The sequence below is a fragment of the Vombatus ursinus genome, unplaced genomic scaffold, assembly GCF_900497805.2.
Source record: "Vombatus ursinus unplaced genomic scaffold, bare-nosed wombat genome assembly UNPS02006874.1, whole genome shotgun sequence".
NCBI lineage: Eukaryota > Metazoa > Chordata > Mammalia > Diprotodontia > Vombatidae > Vombatus > Vombatus ursinus.
The window spans coordinates 6,536,001-6,544,502 of record NW_020946652.1 but is presented as its reverse complement, the minus strand read 5'-3'; positions in this window follow the sequence as shown (position 1 = coordinate 6,544,502).

Below are 8,502 nucleotides of genomic sequence, written 5' to 3'. Positions count from 1 at the left end.
TGTCTCTGTCCTTCCCCCCCCACCACTGGCACACAGTAGGCACTTAATGGGAGCTGGCTGCCTTGACCTAGGTCCTTTGTTTAGAGTGTGAGCTCCCTGAGGGCAGGGCTGTCTTTGTCCTTTTCACCCCCCCAGGCACACAGTAGGCACTTAACAGGAGCTGGCTGCCAGAGCGTAAGCTCCTGCAGGGCAGCGCTTTCTTCTTTTGCCTCTCCTAGCTTCCCCAGCGCTCAGCTCGGCGGGGCACACAGTAGGCGTTCGCGCCCACTCGGTGCCTTTCCCGGCCCTTCTTCGGCTCGAGCCCTCCCCGCTCCGAGGCCGCCGCCGCGTCGGCGCGTCTCTCTCGGGGTCGGCGCTTGGGCGACCCAGTGCGCATGCCCGCCCCCGGCCCGCCCCGGCCCGGCCCCCGCCCGCCCCCCCCCCCCCCCCCCCCCCCCCCCCCCCAGCCACGCGCCCGCGCACTCCCTCCCTCTGTCCCTTGCGCGCGCGCTGAGGCCCCAGGGGCGGGGCTTGGCGGGCGGAGCTCCAGGCCCCGCCCCCACCGGCGCCTGCCGTTTCCGCTCCCGCCCCCGCGCTCTGCCCTCGGGGGCTCGGGATGAGTCAATCACGTGACCTCACATCCGGCGCGGGAGTCCCGAGCTCGCGCTCGCGCCCTCGTTGCCGCTGCCGCCGCCGCCGCCGCCGCCGCCGCCGCCGCCGCCGCCGCGTGAGCCGCTCCCCCGGGCCCCGTCCCCGCCGCCCCGTCCTCGTCCCCGCCGGGCCAGGCCGGGCCCGCTGCGGGCCGATCCCGCGCCCCCGGACCCAGGGCCCGACGGACGCGCGGACGGACGGACGGACGGACGGACGGACGGACGGCCTGAGGCCCTGAGGCCCTGAGGGACGGAGCGCGCGCCCCCGCGGCCCCCGCGCGGCCCCGGGAGCCCCCGGCCCAGCGAGCCCGCCCAGGGCCCCGGGGGCGGCGGGGCGGCGGGCCCGGGCCATGGCGCTGAGCTGAGCGCGGCGGCGGGAGACGACGAGGGGGAGGAGGACGACGAGGACGACGAGGAGGGCGAGGGGGAGGAGGAGGAGGCCGGTGAGTGGGGAGGGGCGGGGGGCGGGGGGCGCGGGTGCAGGGGCGACCGGTGTGTGGGGCGGGCCAACGTCGCAGCGGCCCGCCGGTCACGGGCGGCGGCGCACTGGGGAGCGGCTCCGCCCCGGGCCGGGTCCACCTTGACCCCCGGGGCCGCGGATCCTCCCCCCCCCCCGTCGCCCCAGGCTGGCCAGAGCGGGTGCCGAGGTTGCGGGGCGGCCGCACCTGTCCGGAGACGTTGGGGACGCATGTCAGCCACCCGAGCACCACGTGGGCAGGGGCCGGATCTTAGCCCGGTGGAGAAGGGCCCGGCGGTGTTCGTGGACCCTGTCACTAGGACGGGTGGCGAGCGGGGCCCAGATTGGCAGGATCCTGGCACCGTGGCCTCCTAAGGAGGGGAGCCGGCGGCCCGGGAAGTTATGCCCGGCCAGACGGGGGTCGGGGGTCGGGGGTCCGTTCAGGCTCCAGTCACTTCTTCTGCCGCCCGGGACACTGACCGGGGCAGGGACGCCCTCCGGGTCCTCTGAGATGGAACCCGAGGGACCCTTAGTCCCGGCAGCCGGCTGTCCTGTCCACCCCCTGGGCTTCTCTGCTGGCCTGCTGTGGCCCTCCGGGACCCAGGGGGGCATCACGTTGAATTTCTCCCGTTCCATGTAGTGTTTGCCTTCACTGCCCTCCAACGCTTTCATTTAGACGTGAAGAGACGGTGCCCACGGTGGCCTCTTCAAGGTCTCCTAGTGGGGGAGGTGGGAAGGTCCCAGGCCTCCTGACTCACTCCGGCCCAGCGTACTCTGCACTGACTCACGGGATTACCCCGTTGTCATCCTTGCCTTGAATGGATAGGGATCCGAGGCAGTTCTGTCTGGGAGGCAGCGTGCTAGACCAGATGCCCTTGGGATGGTTTTTAGCCCCCAAAATAGAGTTTTTAGCTGAGGACCAGATGAACTCGAGGAAGAGGGGAGTATAGGAAACCCCAGCTGATGTTCGGGGAAATATTGTGCATAATTATTGAAATTAGATTTATTCCAGTCTTTCGGCCTTTATACCTGGGTACTGAAGGCATTCACCAGGAGGCTGGCGTTTTATTTCTAAGGATTATGAAGTATTGAGCTGACCTGCTTCCAGAGCTTGAGTATGAGACCTTCAGTATACAGAGAGCCTTCTGTGTTACGGACTTGTGGCCTGGAGAGGCATTCACGTCAGTGTGGGGGGGGGAAGGGGGGGAGCAGGTCTAACATGCCATTTATAAACATTTCAAACAAGACAGATTGACTTTTGGTAAATTTTCATTTGTTGGAATTGAGGTGTGGTCGTGCCTGGAAAATGAAGGCAGTCCCTGCCAGCTCATTGATGCTGGGATTTTGTGGAATGAGAGTCATGTCAGGGCAGTCATGGAAACAGCGAAGTGCAGTACAGGTTATGAGATGAAAGACTGAAGGAAAGGACCAGTAGACTGTTAAGCCCCCCCTCCCCCCAGCAGGAGCGTTTTCCCCAGGTGTTTGTTCCCTCCATGACACTGGAACTTGGCCATCGCTGAGGCGGGGGAGAGTTTTGTGGGTTTTTGAATAAAGGAGTTAGATAGGGGGAAGAGCCTTAATAGGAACCCAAGTCATCTTAATACTGTTTAATAGACTAAGGGAATGACACTTTTAAAGATTACAGAGCATCTCCTGAGATGTTGCTTTGTTTTCTTGCCTATTAAATTCCTTTTCCTCAAAATTTTCAAGATTGTTTTGAATGGTCAGCCAACATTTTGGAGGGGGAGAGACTTGGGAATGGTATTGCTGTGATTTTTATGAATTGAACAAAAAAGCAAATTGATGAGTGCCTTTTGACTTTTTCTCCAAATTCTGTATAATGATCCTAACCTTTAAAGAGAAAAACAATGTGGACTCAACTTTTTTTTACCTAAAAGGTTGTAAGTTGTGATTGGATGCTGTGGGATTGGTGGGGAGGGTTTTAGGGATGATTTCAGTAGGCCCTTTGTCTTTTAAAAGATTTAAGTAAAAAATGTTTTATTGATGTGCTGTTTTTATATTAAATTTTTCTAAACATTAGCCCTTCCAACAAAGTTTAAGGAAGAAAACTCATTTTGGCCAAACCAGCCACCAAGGCCTCTATGTTTGACTGGCTGTGTGCAGCGTTTTCTCGAGGTCACAGAAGGGGGAAAGATCTGTCCGTGTCTTCTTCACTCTTCTCCAGGGCCACGTTCTGGGCCGTTCACTCCCATTCCTGTTGGTGCAGAGACAGAGATGGCAGCAAGGGCGATGCTGAGGACCTGAGTGCTTCTTCTCCCTCGTGACGCCTTTGCAGCTTTTGATGACCCTTCAGCTTCCACGTTGTATCACTGCTTTCTTTTGGTTCATCTCATATGCTGCCTTCTGTCAGAGGCCTTTGGTCTTGCCCTCCCTCCTCCCTCCTAACTCCCATTGCCCAGCTGCTAGTACCTCCCCATTGGGCTGCCTTTTGTCTGCTCCTTTTGTGCCTAGCTGCCTCTTGTATTGTACATAGCGTCCCACCTGATGGAATGGAAGCTCCTTCAGGGTAGACTTTTGGTGTTAGCTTTGTATTCCTGGAATGTAACCCTGTGCCTGGAGCACAGTAGGAGTTTCCGAAATCCTTGCTGATCGATTCTACTCCCAGTTGTTACTGTTTCTTCTTGGTTTTCTCTGCTGGATCGTCATTTTCCTCCAGGTAGCTGAGAGTGATTGTCTCCTAAGGTTTGCAGGAAGCCGTTATGACCTGCCTGTTAAAGATCGTTTTTCTTCTGATTCTCTTCTGGAGGAAGAGGTACCCAGGTGTATAGTCTTCCGAGTAATCTACAAACTTGGAGGTCTTTAGTTTCTTAATCCAGAACCATAGTTTTCAGTTCTCGGTGCCATCCTTCCCTGGTGAGATCTCCTGATTATGAGGTACATGCTGACTTGATTTGAGGGGTTCATAAGACTCTTGATCAAATTTCTTTCTTTCTGGGGAATAGTTAGATATAGTTAGTTTTATGATATTTTGTGGACGCATATCTTACCAAATAATCGTGAGCTTCCGGTTGAGGGGACAGAAATGTATTTTCATAAAATGGTCCCATGTAACTCCCCCTTTTTTTTTTTTAAAAGGCAATTGGGGTTAAGTTAGTTGCCCAGGGTCACAGAGCTAGTAAGTGTCAAGTGTTTGATCTGAGGCTAGATTTGAACTCAGGTCCTCCTGACTTCAGGGCCGGTGCTCTATCCACTGCGCCACTTAGATGCCCCCTAGATAACTCCTTTATTCCTTTTCCTGGAGAAGCATTGATCTCATCATTTGACTGAAACTTCCTTATTTTTTTTTATTTATGGCAATGTCAACAATGATGTCAGTCACCAAACAAGCCGTAAATGCCTACTATTTTCTAGGCACTGAGGATACAAGTACCAAAGTAATATGGTCATTTTCTTCAAGGAATGAATGAGAAAGCATTTTCCAAGTGCTTAGAGGTGCACGGTGCTGGTGACCTACCAAGGCAGCCCCCCTGCTTTCAGAGGAAGCTGAGAGTCTGTACTAATGTGGTTCAATTACTTTGAATGGTGTCACCTTGTTGGTCATTGGAACCCAGCTCTCCCACTTATCAGCCATTAAATATGTATCGATTCTGTTCTCTGGATCTTTTCCTGTCCTTGCTCAATCAGTTTGGAAGGGGAGGGAGAGATACACAAGACTGAGTGCATTTGGTAGATTTCTTTGACCACCATGGAACAGAAGCCTGTTCGCTTGGCTGGGGATGAGTGTCTGGTGGCTCATTGAGGTTGGTCCTTGGCCAGTACCAGTGAAGGGTTTTACAGGACCGTACTCCAAGCCCTTCTGATCTATAAGAGCTGCTGGAATTTCTGCTCTGCTGGCATAGCCTTTGAGAAGCCAGGGTCACCTGTCCCATCAGCCAGGAAGAAGCATGAAGTCTGGCCTGGGAGTGGGAGGATGGTGAGCAAGCTATTTTAGCCCAGGAGGAAAGAAGAGCAGTGTTCCTTTCCTGAGGGCTCAGCACTTTGTGCCTTACTTCCTTTTCCACCAGCCACTCTGCCCAGGAGCATCTTTTATGCCCCAGGATATGGCCATCACCTGAGACCTCCTTGTCCTGGACATGCCTTGATGCTCAGCAGCTCCTCAGCTCCCTCACTGACCTCTCTCCTCTGATTTCAGAGCAGTCAGCTCCCCCCAAAGCCTTCCCTTTATAGGGCTCAGAACTTTGCACCCAGTGTCCTTTGCCTTCAGTTGCTCTGCTTGGTTTCTCCCTCCTCCTCCCCACTCCTCCTTTCCTTTTGTGTATTATAGTTCCCCGTTAGACTAAGCTCTTTGAGCCTTGCTTGTATTCCCAGCACTTAGCCTAGTGCCTGGCACATAGAAGGAGACTGGTAAATGTTTATTGACTGTTAATTGGGTGAACAAATAAGTTAGGCTTGATTTTGTATTTCGGACCATCCGTATGCTGTGGAATGGGGGAAGAAATGCCATCTTCCTTTCTGTAGTATTTCTGGTCCTCTGTTTCCAGAACTTTATAATAGTTTGGGGATGATGAGGCTCTCTAGTGTAAGCATGTTAGTGTCTTTCCTTCCATTTTATTATGATGTCTGTTTTTTGCTTAATAGTGTTGTGGGTGGAGGAGATCTTTAGGATCATTTAGTCCAAAGGTTCTTTAGTCAGCTAATCCACATTAAGCACCTACTGTGTGCCAGGCACTGTGGTAAACTACAGGGATGCAAAAAGGGCAAAAGACAGCCCCTGCTCTCAAGGAGTTTACAGATTAATGGGAGAGACAGTATGCAAAGAACCATGTACAGACAAATTGTAGAGAGGATAGATTTGGAATAATCAGTGGAGGGAATGCACTATGGTGAAAGAAGACTGGGAAAAGCTTCCTGGAGAGGATGAGATTTTTAGTTGAGACTTGATGGAAGCCAAGGAAGCCAGGAGGTGGGTTGTTCCCCACCCAGGCATGGGGGATAGCCGTTAAAAGTGCCCAGAATCAGACGATGATGGAGTGTCTCGTTCCAGGAACAGCAAGGCAGCCAAGTGAGTCCATGGAGGAGAGGAAGGTGTAAAGATGGGACAGGTGGGGGGTGGTGCAGGTTATGATGGGCTTTTAAAGCCAGAGTATTTTGTGTTTGATCCTGGAGGTGACAGGGAGCCCTGGAGTAGGGTTCGGTGAGTGATGTGTTCAGACCTCTGCTTAAGGAGGAACATTTTGACAACTGAGTGCAGAATGGTTTAGAGTGGGCAGATTTGTAGCAGGGGGTGATGCTGAAGGCCCGCCACCAGGGTAGTGGCAGTGTCAGAGGAGAGAGGGAAGCATATTCAAGAGGTATTATGAAGGTAGAATCAACAGACAGCAGTACTAAGGAAGGTAGGAGGACGGGAGAGGTTGGAGGGTTTTTTTTTTAAACATTGAGTTTAAGATGTGTATGGAACATCTGGTTAGAAATATCCAGTGGGCAGTTGGAGATCTGAGAGCAGAGGTCAGCAGAGAGGTTAGGACTGGAGAAGGACACTTGAGGGTCATCAGCGTGATGATGATAATTGAATCCTTGGGAGCTACCGAGATCAGCAAGTGAAATAGTGTAGAGAGGGAAGAGGACCGAAGGAGGAGCCCCCATGCTTAGGCGGTGTGTGAGTTAGATGCTAATTCAGCAAAGAAGCCTGAGAAGTAGTGGTCAGATAGGGAGGAGGAGAACCAGGAGAGAGGGGTGTCTAGAACCTTTGGGAGAAGAGAGTATCGAGGAGGAGAGATTGTTGAGCAATATCAGAGGCTGCAGAGAGGTCAGGAAGGAGGAGGATTGGGAAAAGGCCATTCGATTTGGAGATGAAGAGATCTTTAGAAACTTTGGAGAGAGCAGTTTTATTTGAATGCTAAGATTGGAAGCCAGACTGTAGAAAGTTAAGAGAATGAGAGGAAAGGAAGCAGAAACACCTGCTATAGACAACCTTCTGCAGGAGGTTAGGAGCAGAGTCACCTCTCCATGTGAGACCAGGGTAAAGGACTAGACCGTGGCAGCAGTATCTGAGGGATGTGAGATGAAGACGTAGGGTTCGACTGGCTCTGGCAAGGCCAGGTTCCCGGCTGAGGAGGTAGGCTTTGGGGAACTCTTTGGAAGATCTCTGTGGAGGGTTGATGAGCGAAGCGTAGTAGGATTGCCATGCAGCAGTGAGGGCCCAACTGGTTATGCAACAATCAGCCTCGTTTTGGATTTCCTCTCTGTTCAGCAGCAGAAGTGGTGAGTTGATGGAGAAGTGATCCAAGGCGTGGCAGAGCAAGATCATCGATATAAGGAGGCTAGGGACTGAAGAGAAGGGGCCTGTGTAGAGAGAGTTCACCCTCGGTTCACCAAGGGGCCCCTAGTGGGGAAAGAGAGAAGAGCTCAGCCTGGGCTGAGGGATTGAAGTACTGGGGGTCAGAGTGGGTTTGGGGGTGCCAGGCAGGGAGTAAGTTGTGATCAGATAGGGGAATTTCGGAGTTGCTGTCCTGGGAGGGGTGCCCTTTTGGGCGATGGCAGGATCTTTGGATGTGGCTGAAGTAGGTTGCAGGTGTAGGTCATGGGAAATGGTAGGGTGAGGAACTGTGAGGTTGGGATTTTTAGTGTCTGTACTGAAGATCAGTTCCCTACTAGAAAGGCAGGAGCTGGGGAGGAGAGGCAGGCCGAGTTAGGCCCTGAACTCAGTGTGGAAAGAAGGAGGTATCCTTGCAGTCAGGAAGCCACAGCTACCAGCATTTTGTTGGCTGAGGGAATCTCATAGTCACTCGGAGTCCTTTGTCAGCCCGGGGAAGCCTATGGGCACCTCAGAATAATCTTCATAGATGCTTAAAATATGAAGGATTGCAAAGGAAGCCAGTGATATTGAAATACATTTGAAAATATTTAAAAATGAAGTCATGGACCCCAAGTTGGGATCCTTTGATTTACATAGTCCAGCTCCCTTATTTTATTGATGTGGCCATCGAGACCCAAAGGGGTGATGAGTTTGCTGAGGTTTTACCAGTCCCGTTGTGGAAGATCTGAGACTTATTTTAACCCAGTGGTGTTTCAACTCAGTTCAGCACAAGGAGAGCACTGATTCATAGAAGGCCCAAACTGAGAATCTTGTTCTCATCCTTTCTGTCCAAACCCAAGGAGCACTGGCTAATCCTGCTGAGTGTTTGACTTCCTGCGGAGCGATTCTAGTGCCCCTGGGCTCCATTTTAACGGTTAGGCCCGTGGATTTCTGCAGAGTTCACTTGCCATCTGATCATCCTGGAAAATGCGGCATATCTTTTTTTTCCTTTGCTTGCTGGGTGACAAATTTCTGCTGTTTAATGACTGGTGGCCAATAGTCCATCGGATATGTCATTGCCTGCAGCAGTAGTAGATGTTTGCCTTTTGCGCCGATCTTCGAGGATAACCATCAGGGTTAGGCACCTCTGGGCAGATGCC